This window comes from Lissotriton helveticus, chromosome 3_2, assembly GCF_964261635.1.
Source record: "Lissotriton helveticus chromosome 3_2, aLisHel1.1, whole genome shotgun sequence".
In the NCBI taxonomy this organism is placed as follows: domain Eukaryota; kingdom Metazoa; phylum Chordata; class Amphibia; order Caudata; family Salamandridae; genus Lissotriton; species Lissotriton helveticus.
In genome coordinates this window covers 370,696,237-370,709,697 of record NC_136062.1, presented here as the reverse complement: position 1 = coordinate 370,709,697, position 13,461 = coordinate 370,696,237, and positions in this window count along the sequence as shown.

The following is a 13,461-nucleotide window of genomic DNA, read 5'->3' as shown; positions in this document are numbered from 1 at the left end:
GGTGTCATGTGTCAAGTGGTGTCATGTGGTGTTATGTGTCATGTGTCATGTGGTATCATATGGTGTCAAGTGGTGTCATGTGGTGTCATGTGTCATGTGGTATCATGTGGTGTCATGTGTTATGTGGTGTCATGTGTCAGAGTCAGAGTCAAAAACACTAATCGATTATTTTAAGATCATAAAAGTATGCTATGCAGTCACATTTAATCATCAAAAACACAATAAGTTGTTAAAAAACAGTTTTAAAAATTGTTAAAAACAAGGGTTCAATGAATACACATCTTCAGTGGTGATCAGGGTAACTATACGTCCAATTAATCTCAGTTTCAACAATTTTTTTTTTTTACACCCATAGAAAAAAATGTGCAAACCTTGCAAAATTCATAAATTGATATTTACTGCAGTTCAGTTGTTACAAAACTATTACCTAAAATTATTTTGGTCATTCATCATTTCCATGATGTAGAACCACAGACGGCCGAAGTCTATTTTGCCTGGACCGTATAGAGACTGTCAAGAAGTTAGCTACCCCATACATTACTAGTGGTGATTCCATAGGCTGCAGGTACAATAGAGCCGGTTTTACCTGCTTAAACTCTTTATCCTTTAGAATTGGCTTGATACATTTATCCCTGTCACTCTTAAAAAAGGGGCAGAAAAACACGAAATGCAATATGTCCTGGTCAGAAAAATCATCACATTTGCAGGGAACATTCTCATGAGGCATACACCACTTAGCATAATCTCGCAGTGTCATGTGTCATCATGTTTCATGTGGTGCCATGTGTCATCATGTGTCATGTGTTGTCAGTCATGTGGTGTCATGTGTCATCATGTGTCATGTGTTGTCAGTCATGTGGTGTCATGTGTCATCATATATCATGTGTCATCATGTGGTGTCATGTGTTGTCATGTGGTTTCATGTGGTGTCATGTGTCATGTATTGTCATGTGGTGCCATGTGTCATCATGTGTCATGTGGTGTCATGTGGTGTCATGTCATGTGGTGTCACATGGTCATGTGTCATGTTGTGTCATCTGGTATGTGTCATGTGTCATGTGTTGTCATGTAGTGTCATGTGTCATCATGTTTCATGTGGTGCCATGTGTCATCATGTGTTGTCAGTCATGTGATGTCATGTGTCATCATGTATCATGTGTCATCATGTGGTGTCATGTGTCATGTATTGTCTTGTGGTTTCATGTGGTGTCATGTGTCATGTATTGTCATGTGGTGTCATGTGCCATCATATGTCATGTGTCATGTGGTATCAGGTGTCATGTGGTGTCATGTGCCATGTGTCATCATGTGTCATGTGTTATCATATGTTGTCATGTGTCATCATATGTCATGTGGTGTCATGTGTCATGTGGTGTCATGTGTCATGTGGTGTCATGTCATGTGTTGTCACGTGGTGATGTGTCATGCTGTGTCATGTGGTATGTGTCATGTGCTGTCATGTGGTGTCAAGTGGTGTCATGTGGTGTCATGTGTTGTGCTGTGTCATGTGGTGTCATGTGCTATGTGTCATCATGTGTCATGTGTTATCATGTGTTGTTATATGTCATCATGTGTCATGTGGTGCCATGTGTCATCATGTGTCATGTGGTGTCATGTCATGTGGTGTCACATGGTCATGTGTCATGTGTCATGTGGTGTCATGTGGTGTCATGTGGTGTTATGTGTCATGTGTCATGTGATGTCATATGGTATCAAGTGGTGTCATGTGGTATCATGTGTCATGCGGTGTCATGTGTTGTCAGTCATGTGGTGTCATGTGTCATCATGTGTCATCATGTGGTGTCATATGTCATGTGTCATCATGTTTCATGTGGTGCCATGTGTCATCATGTGTCATGTGTTGTCAGTCATGTGGTGTCATGTGTCATCATATATCATGTGTCATCATGTGGTGTCATGTGTCATGCATTGTCATGTGTTGTCATGTTGTTTCATGTGGCGTCATGTGTCATGTATTGTCATGTGATGCCATGTGTCATCATGTGTCTTGTGTTATCATGTGTTGTCATGTGTCATCATGTGTCATGTGGTGTCATGTGTCATGTGGCGTCATGTGTCATGTGGTGTCATATCATGTGTTGTCACGTGGTGATGTGTCATGCTGTGTCATGTGGTATGTGTCATGTGCTGTCATGTGGTGTCAAGTGGTGTCATGTGGTGTTATGTGTTGTGCTGTGTCATGTGGTGTCATGTGCTATGTGTCATCATGTGTCATGTATTATCATGTATTGTTATATGTCATCATGTGTCATGTGGTGCCATGTGTCATCATGTGTCATGTGGTGTCATGTGTCATGTGGTATCATGTGGTGTCATGTGGTGTCATGTCATGTGGTGTCACATGGTCATGTGTCATGTGTCATGTGGTGTCATGTGGTGTCATGTGGTGTTATGTGTCATGTGTCATGTGATGTCATATGGTATCAAGTGGTGTCATTTGGTATCATGTGTCATGTGGTGTCATGTGTTGTCAGTCATGTGGTGTCATGTGTCATCTTGTGTCATCATGTGTCATCATGTGGTGTCATATGTCATGTGTCATCATGTTTCATGTGGTGCCATGTGTCATGTGTTGTCAGTCATGTGGTGTCATGTGTCATGTGGTGTTATATGTCATATGGTGTCATGTGATGTCAAGTGGTGTCATGAGGTGTCATGTGTCATTTGTCATGTGGTGTCATTTGATGTCATGTGTCATCATGTTTCATGTATCATCATGTGTCGTCATGTGTCATGTGTTGTCAGTCATGTGGTGTCATGTGATGTCATGTGTCGTCATGTGTCATCATGTGTCATCATGTGGTGTCATGTGGTGTCATGTGGTGTCATGTGTCACGTGGTGTCATGTGGTGTCATATCATGTGGTGTCATGTGATGTCACGCTTCATGTGGTGTTGTGTGCCATGTGGTGTCATGTGTCATGAGTCATGTGGTGTCATGTGTTGTCATGTGGTGTCATGTGTCGTCATGTGTCATGTGGTGTCATGTGGTGTCATATGCAATGTGTCATCATGTGTCATGTGTTATTATGTATTGTCATGTGTCATCATGTGTCATGTGTCATGTGGTGTTATGTGACATGTGGTGTCATGTCATGTGGTGTCACGTGGTCATTTGTCATGTTGTGTCATGTGGTATGTGTCATGTGTCATGTGTTGTCATGTGGTGTCAAGTTGTGTCATGTGGTGTCATGTGGTCTCATATGTCATGTGGTGTCATGTGTCATCATGTTGAATGTGGTGCCATGTGTCATCATGTGCCATCATGTGTCATGTGTTGCCTGTCATGTGGTATCATGTGTCATCATGTATCATGTGTCATCATGTGGTGTCATGTGTCATGTATTGTCATGTGGTTTCATGTGGTGTCATGTGTCATGTGGTATCATGTGCTATCATATGTCATGTGTCATGTGGTATCAGGTGTCATGTGGTGTCATGTGCCATGTGTCATCATGTGTCATGTGGTATCATGTGGTGTCATGTGGTGTCATGGGGTGTCATGTCATGTGGTGTCACATGGTCATGTGGTGTCATGTGGTGTCATATGTCATGTTGTGTTTTGTCATGTGTCATGTGGTGTCATGTGGTGTCTTATCATGTGGTGTCATGTGGTGTCATGTGTAATGTGGTGTCATGTGCCATGTGATGTCATGTATCATGTGATATGTGTCATGTGTCATGTGGTGTCATGTGTCATCATGTTTTATGTGATGCCATGTGTCATGTGTCATCATGTATTGTCAGTCATATGGTGCCATGTGTCATCATGTGTCATGTGTTGTCAGTCATCTGATGTCATGTGTCATCACATATCACGTGTCATCCTGTGGTGTCATGTGTCATGTATTGTCATGTGGTGTCATGTGCCATCATATATCATGTGGTATCATGTGTCATGTGGTGTCATGTGCCATGTGTCATCATGTGTCATGTGTTATCATGTGTTGTCATGTGTCATCATGTGTCATGTGGTGTCATGTGTCATGTGGTGTCATGTGGTGTCGTGTGCCATGTGTCATCATGTGTCATGTGTTGTCATGTGTCATGTGGTGTCATGTGGCATCATGTGTCATGTGGTATCATGTGTCATGTGGTGTCATGTGATGTCATATCATGTGGTGTTGTCATGTGTCATGTGGTGTCATGTGCCATGTGTCATCATGTGTCATGTGTTATCATGTGTTGTCATGTGTCAACATATGTCATGTGATGTCGTGTCATCATGTGGTGTCATGTGGTGTCATGTGTCATCATGTTTCATGTGGTGCCATGTGTCATCATGTGTCATGTGCCATCATGTGTCATGTGTTGTCAGTCATGTGGTGCCATGTGCCATCATGTGTCATATGTTGTCAGTCAAGTGGTGTCATGTGTCATCATGTATCATGTGTCATCATGTGGTGTCATGTGTCATGTGTTGTCATGTGGTTTCATATGTTGTCATGTGTTATGTGTCATGTATTGTCATGTGGTGCCATGTGCCATCATATATCATGTGTCATGTGGTGTTATATGGTGTCATGTGTCATGTGGTATCATGTGTCATCATGTTTCATGTGGTGCCATGTGTCATCATGTGCCATCATGTGTCATGTGTTATCAGTCATGTGGTGTCATGTGTCATCATTTATCATGTGTCATCATGTGGTGTCATGTGTCATGTATTGTCATGTAGTTTCATGTGGTGTCATGTGTCATGTATTGTCATGTGGTGTCATGGGCCATCATATGTCATGTGTCATGTGGTATCAGGTATCATGTGGTGTCATGTGCCATGTGTCATCATGTGTCATGTGTCATCATGTGTTGTCATGTGTCATGTGTCATGTGTCATGTGGTGTAATGTGTCATGTGGTGTCATGTCATGTGTTGTCATGTGGTCATGTGTCATGTTGTGTCATGTGCTGTCATGTGGTGTCAAGTTGTGTCATGTGGTGTCATGTGTCATGTGGTGTCATGTGTCATGTATTGTCATGAGCCATCATATGTCATGTGTCATGTGGTATCAGGTATCATGTGGTGTCATGTGCCATGTATCATGTGTCATGTGTTATCATGTGTTGTCATGTGTCATCATGTGACATGTGGTGTCATGTGTCATGTGGTGTCATGTCATGTGGTGTCACATGGTCATGTGTCATGAGTCATGTTGTGTCATGTGGTATGTGTCATGTGCTGTCATGTAGTTTCATGTGGTGTCATGTGTCATGTATTGTCATGTGGTGTCATGTGCCATCATATGTCATGTGTCATGTGGTGTCATGTGTCATGTGGTATCATGTGGTGTCATGTGTCATCATGTGTCATGTGGTGTCATGTGTCATGTGGTGTCATGTGGTGTCGTGTGCCGTGTGTCATCATGTGTCATGTGTTGTCATGTGTCATGTGGCATCATGTGTCATGTGGTGTCATGTGTCATGTGGTGTCATGTGATGTCATATCATGTGGTGTTGTCATGTGTCATGTGGTGTCATGTGCCATGTGTCATCATGTGTCATGTGTTATCATGTGTCAACATATGTCATGTGGTGTCGTGTCATCATGTGGTGTCATGTGGTGTCATGTGTCATGTGTCATCATGTTTCATGGGGTGCCATGTGTCATCATGTGTCATGTGCCATCATGTGTCATGTGTTGTCAGTCATGTGGTGCCATGTGCCATCATGTGTCATGTGTTGTCAGTCAAGTGGTGTCATGTGTCATCATGTATCATGTGTCATCATGTGGTGTCATGTGTCATGTGTTGTCATGTGGTTTCATATGTTGTCATGTGTTATGTGTCATGTATTGTCATGTGGTGCCATGTGCCATCATATATCATGTGTCATGTGGTGTTATATGGTGTCATGTGTCATGTGGTATCATGTGTCATCATGTTTCATGTGGTACCATGTGTCATCATGTGCCATCATTTGTCATGTGTTATCAGTCATGTGGTGTCATGTGTCATCATTTATCATGTGTCATCATGTGGTGTCATGTGTCATGTATTGTCATGTAGTTTCATGTGGTGTCATGTGTCATGTATTGTCATGTGGTGTCATGTGCCATGTGTCATCATGTGTCATGTGTCATCATGTGTTGTCATGTGTCATCATGTGTCATGTGTCATGTGGTGTCATGTGTCATGTGGTGTCATGTCATGTGTTGTCACGTGGTCATGTGTCATGTTGTGTCATGTGGTGTCATGTGTCATGTGGTGTCATGTGTCATGTATTGTCATGTGCCATCATATGTCATGTGTCATGTGGTATCAGGTATCATGTGGTGTCATGTGCCATGTATCATGTGTCATGTGTTATCATGTGTTGTCATGTGTCATCATGTGTCATGTGGTGTCATGTGGTGTCATGTATCATTATGTATCATGTGGTGTCATGTGTCATGTGGTATCATGTGGTGTCATGTGGTGTCATGTGTCATCATGTGTCATGCTGTATCATGTGGTGTCATGTGCCATGTGTCATCATATGTAATGTGTTATCATGTGTTGTTATGTGTCATCATGTGTCATGTGGTGCCTGTCATGTGGTATCATGTGTCATCATGTATCATGTGTCATCATGTGGTGTCATGTGTCATGTATTGTCATGTGGTTTCATGTGGTGTCATGTGTCATGTGGTATCATGTGCTATCATATGTCATGTGTCATGTGGTATCAGGTGTCATGTGGTGTCATGTGCCATGTGTCATCATGTATCATGTGGTATCATGTGGTGTCATGTGGTGTCATGGGGTGTCATGTCATGTGGTGTCACATGGTCATGTGGTGTCATGTGGTGTCATATGTCATGTTGTGTTTTGTCATGTGTCATGTGGTGTCATGTGGTGTCTTATCATGTGGTGTCATGTGGTGTCATGTGTAATGTGGTGTCATGTGCCATGTGGTGTCATGTATCATGTGATATGTGTCATGTGTCATGTGGTGTCATGTGTCATCATGTTTTATGTGATGCCATGTGTCGTCATGTGTCATCATGTATTGTCAGTCATATGGTGCCATGTGTCATCATGTGTCATGTGTTGTCAGTCATCTGATGTCATGTGTCATCACATATCACGTGTCATCCTGTGGTGTCATGTGTCATGTATTGTCATGTGGTGTCATGTGCCATCATATATCATGTGGTATCATGTGTCATGTGGTGTCATGTGCCATGTGTCATCATGTGTCATGTGTTATCATGTGTTGTCATGTGTCATCATGTGTCATGTGGTGTCATGTGTCATGTGGTGTCATGTGGTGTCGTGTGCCATGTGTCATCATGTGTCATGTGTTGTCATGTGTCATGTGGTGTCATGTGGCATCATGAGTCATGTGGTATCATGTGTCATGTGGTGTCATGTGATGTCATATCATGTGGTGTTGTCATGTGTCATGTGGTGTCATGTGCCATGTGTCATCATGTGTCATGTGTTATCATGTGTTGTCATGTGTCAACATATGTCATGTGGTGTCGTGTCATCATGTGGTGTCATGTGGTGTCATGTGTCATCATCTTTCATGTGGTGCCATGTGTCATCATGTGTCATGTGCCATCATGTGTCATGTGTTGTCAGTCATGTGGTGCCATGTGCCATCATGTGTCATATGTTGTCAGTCAAGTGGTGTCATGTGTCATCATGTATCATGTGTCATCATGTGGTGTCATGTGTCATGTGTTGTCATGTGGTTTCATATGTTGTCATGTGTTATGTGTCATGTATTGTCATGTGGTGCCATGTGCCATCATATATCATGTGTCATGTGGTGTTATATGGTGTCATGTGTCATGTGGTATCATGTGTCATCATGTTTCATGTGGTGCCATGTGTCATCATGTGCCATCATGTGTCATGTGTTATCAGTCATGTGGTGTCATGTGTCATCATTTATCATGTGTCATCATGTGGTGTCATGTGTCATGTATTGTCATGTAGTTTCATGTGGTGTCATGTGTCATGTATTGTCATGTGGTGTCATGGGCCATCATATGTCATGTGTCATGTGGTATCAGGTATCATGTGGTGTCATGTGCCATGTGTCATCATGTGTCATGTGTCATCATGTGTTGTCATGTGTCATGTGTCATGTGTCATGTGGTGTAATGTGTCATGTGGTGTCATGTCATGTGTTGTCATGTGGTCATGTGTCATGTTGTGTCATGGGCTGTCATGTGGTGTCAAGTTGTGTCATGTGGTGTCATGTGTCATGTGGTGTCATGTGTCATGTATTGTCATGAGCCATCATATGTCATGTGTCATGTGGTATCAGGTATCATGTGGTGTCATGTGCTATGTATCATCATGTGTCATGTGTCATCATGTGTTGTCATGTGTCATCATATGTAATGTGGTGTCATGTGGCATGTGGTGGCATGTGTCATGTGGTGTCATGTGTCATGTGGTGTCATGTGGTGTTACATGTCATATGGTGTCATGTGATGTCAAGTGGTGTCATGAGGTGTCATGTGTCATTTGTCATGTGGTGTCATTTGATGTCATGTGTCATCATGTTTCATGTGTCATCATGTGTCATCATGTGTCATCATGTGTCGTCATGTGTCATGTGTTGTCAGTCATGTGGTGTCATGTGATATCATGTGTCTTCATGTGTCATCATGTGGTGTCATGTGGTGTCATGTGGTGTCATGTGGTGTCATGTGGTGTCATAACATGTGGTGTCACATGTCATGTGTCATGTGGTGTCATGTGTCATGTGGTGTCATGTGGTGTCATGTGTCATGAGTCATGTGGTGTCATGTAGTACCAATTGGTGTCATGTGGTGTCATGTGGTGTCAAATGTCTTGTGATGTCATGTGTTGTCATGTGGGACCGTTGGACCTCGCATCGTCGCTTGTGCTTGTGTGGTGTCATGTGTTGTCATGTGTCATCATGTCTTATGTGTCATGTATCATGTTGTATCATGTAGTGTCATGTGGTGTCATGTCATGTGGTGTCACGTGGTCATGTGTCATGTGGTGTCATGTGTCATGTGTCATGTGGTGTCATGTGTCATCATGTGGTGTCATGTGGTATCATGTAGTATAATGTGGTATCATGTGGTGTCATGTCATATGGTGTCACATGGTCAAGTGTCATGTGTCATGTGGTATCATGTGTCATGTGTTGACATGTGGTATTATGTGTCATGTGTCATGTTGTGTCAAGTGATGACATGTGGTGTCATATGTCATGTGGTGTCATGTGGTATCATGTGTCATGTGGTGTCATGTGTCATCATGTTTCATGTGGTGCCATGTGTCATCATGTGTCATCATGTGTCATGTGTTGTCAGTCATATGGTATCATGTGGTGTCCTGTGTCGTCATGTGTCATCATGTGTCATCATGTGGTGTCATGTGGTGTCATGTGGAATAATGTGTCATGTGGTGTCATGTGGTGTCATATCATGTGGTGTCATGTGGTGTCAAGTGTCATGTGATGTCATGTGTCATGTGGTGTCCAGAGGTGTCGTAGTGTCATATGTCATGTGGTGTCATGTGGTGTCATGTGTCATGTGGTGTCATGTGTCATCATGTTTCATGTGGTGCCATGTGTCATCATGTGTCATCATGTGTCATCATGTGTCATGTGTTATCAGTCATATGGTGTCATGTAGGGTCCTGTGTCGTCATGTGTCATCATGTGTCATCATGTGGTGTCATGTGGTGTCATGTGGTGTCATGTGGTGTCATGTGTCATGTGGTGTCATGTGGTGTCATATCATGTGGTGTCATGTGGTGTCACGCTTCATGTGGTGTTGTGTGCCATGTGGTGTCATGTGTCATGAGTCATGTGGTGTCATGTGACATGTGGTGTCATGTGCTATGTGTCATCATGTGTCATGTGTTATCATGTGTTGTTATATGTCATCATGTGTCATGTGGTGCCATGTGTCATCATGTGTCATGTGGTGTCATGTGTCAGGTGGTATCATGTGGTGTCATGTGGTGTCATGTCATGTGGTGTCACATGGTCACGTGTCATGTGTCATGTGGTGTCATGTGGTGTCATGTGGTGTTATGTGTCATGTGTCATGTGATGTCATATGGTATCAAGTGGTGTCAATTGGTATCATGTGTCATGTGGTGTCATGTGTTGTCAGTCATGTGATGTCATGTGTCGTCATGTGTCATCATGTGTCATCATGTGGTGTCATATGTCATGTGTCATCATGTTTCATGTGGTGCCATGTGTCATCATGTGTCATGTGTTGTCAGTCATATGGTGTCATGTGTCATCATGTATCATGTGTCATCACGTGTCATGCATTGTCATGTGTTGTCATGTGGTTTAATGTGGTGTCATGTGTCATGTGTCATGTATTGTCATGTGGTGCCATGTGCCATCATATGACATGTGTCATGTAGTGTCATGTGGTGTCATGTGCTATGTATCATCATGTGTCATGTGTTATCGTGTGTTGTCATGTGTCATCATATGTAATGTGGTGTCATGTGTCATGTGGTGGCATGTGTCATGTGGTGTCATGTGTCATGTGGTGTCATGTGGTGTTACATGTCATATGGTGTCATGTGATGTCAAGTGGTGTCATGAGGTGTCATGTGTCATTTGTCATGTGGTGTCATTTGATGTCATGTGTCATCATGTTTCATGTGTCATCATGTGTCATCATGTGTCGTCATGTGTCATGTGTTGTCAGTCATGTGGTTTCATGTGATGTCATGTGTCGTCATGTGTCATCATGTGGTGTCATGTGGTGTCATGTGATGTCATAACATGTGGTGTCACATGTCATGTGTCATGTGGTGTCATGTGTCATGTGGTGTCATGTGGTGTCATGTGTCATGAGTCATGTGGTGGCATGTAGTACCAATTGGTGTCATGTGGTGTCACGTGGTGTCAAATGTCTTGTGGTGTCATGTGTTGTCATGTGGGACCGTTGGACCTCGCATCGTCGCTTGTGCTTGTGTGGTGTCATGTGTTGTCATGTGTCATCATGTCTCATGTGTCATGTGGCCTGTTGTATCATGTAGTGTCATGTGGTGTCATGTCATGTGGTGTCACGTGGTCATGTGTCATGTGGTGTCATGTGTCATGTGGTGTCATGTGTCATCATGTGTCATCATGTGGTGTCATGTGGTATCATGTAGTATAATGTGGTATCATGTGGTGTCATGTCATATGGTGTCACATGGTCAAGTGTCATGTGTCATGTGGTATCATGTGTCATGTGTTGACATGTGGTATTATGTGTCATGTGTCATGTTGTGTCAAGTGATGACATGTGATGTCATATGTCATGTGGTGTCATGTGGTATCATGTGTCATGTGGTGTCATGTGTCATCATGTTTCATGTGGTGCCATGTGTCATCATGTGTCATCATGTGTCATGTGTTGTCAGTCATATGGTGTCATGTGGTGTCCTGTGTCGTCATGTGTCATCATGTGTCATCATGTGGTGTCATGTGGTGTCATGTGGTATAATGTGTCATGTGGTGTCATGTGGTGTCATGTGGTGTCATATCATGTGGTGTCATGTGGTGTCACATGTCATGTGATGTCATGTGTCATGTGGTGTCCAGTGGTGTCATAGTGTCATATGTCATGTGGTGTCATGTGGTGTCATGTGTCATGTGGTGTCATGTGTCATCATGTTTCATGTGGTGCCATGTGTCATCATGTGTCATCATGTGTCATCATGTGTCATGTGTTGTCAGTCATATGTTGTCATGTAGTGTCCTGTGTCGTCATGTGTCATCATGTGTCATCATGTGGTGTCATGTGGTGTCATGTGGTGTCATGTGTCATGTGGTGTCATATCATGTGGTGTCATGTGGTGTCACGCTTTATGTAGTGTTGTGTGCCATGTGGTGTCATGTGTCATGAGTCACGTGGTGTCATGTGGTGTCATGTGTCATCATGTATCATGTGGTGTCATGTGGTGTCATATGCAATGTGTCGTCATGTGTTATCATGTATTGTCATGTGTCATCATGTGTCATGTGTCATGTGGTGTCATATGACATGTGGTGTCATGTCATGTGGTATCACGTGGTCATTTGTCATGTTGTGTCATGTGTCATGTGTCATGTGTTGTCATGTGGTGTCAAGTTGTGTCATGTGGTGTCATGTGTCATGTGATGTCATGTGGTCTCATATGTCATGTGATGTCATGTGTCATCATGTTGAATGTGGTGCCATGTGTCATCATGTGCCATCATGTGTCATGTGTTGCCTGTCATGTGGTATCATGTGTCATCATGTATCATGTGTCATCATGTGGTGTCATGTGTCATGTATTGTCATGTGGTTTCATGTGGTATCATGTGTCATGTGGTGTCATGTGCTATCATATGTCATGTGTCATGTGGTATCAGGTGTCATGTGGTGTCATGTGCCATGTGTCATCATGTGTCATGTGTTATCATGTGTTGTCATGTGTCATTATGTGTCATGTGGTATCATGTGGTGTCATGTGGTGTCATGTGGTGTCATGTCATGTGGTGTCACATGGTCATGTGGTGTCATGTGGTGTCATATGTCATGTTGTGTTTTGTCATGTGTCATGTGGTGTCATGTGGTGTCTTATCATGTGGTGTCATGTGGTGTCATGTGTAATGTGGTGTCATGTGCCATGTGGTGTCATGTATCATGTGATATGTGTCATGTGTCATGTGGTGTCATGTGTCATCATGTTTTATGTGGTGCCATGTGTCGTCATGTGTCATCATGTGCCATGTGTTGTCAGTCATGTGGTGCCATGTGTCATCATGTGTCATGTGTTGTCAGTCATCTGATGTCATGTGTCATCACATATCATGTGTCATCCTGTGGTGTCATGTGTCATGTATTGTCATGTCGTGTCATGTGGTGTCATGTGTCATCATGTTTCATGTGGTGCCATGTGTCATCATGTGTCATCATGTGCCATCATGTGTCATGTGTTGCCTGTCATGTGGTATCATGTGTCATCATGTATCATGTGTCATCATGTGGTGTCATGTGTCATGTATTGTCATGTGGTTTCATGTGGTATCATGTGTCATGTGGTGTCATGTGCTATCATATGTCATGTGTCATGTGGTATCAGGTGTCATGTGGTGTCATGTGCCATGTGTCATCATGTGTCATGTGTTACCATGTGTTGTCATGTGTCATCATGTGTCATGTGGTATCATGTGGTGTCATGTGGTGTCATGTGGTGTCATGTCATGTGGTGTCACATGGTCATGTGGTGTCATGTGGTGTCATATGTCATGTTGTGTTTTGTCATGTGTCATGTGGTGTCATGTGGTGTCTTATCATGTGGTGTCATGTGGTGTCATGTGTAATGTGGTGTCATGTGCCATGTGGTGTCATGTATCATGTGATATGTGTCATGTGTCATGTGGTGTCATGTGTCATCATGTTTTATGTGGTGCCATGTGTCGTCATGTGTCATCATGTGCCATGTGTTGTCAGTCATGTGGTGCCATGTGTCATCATGTGT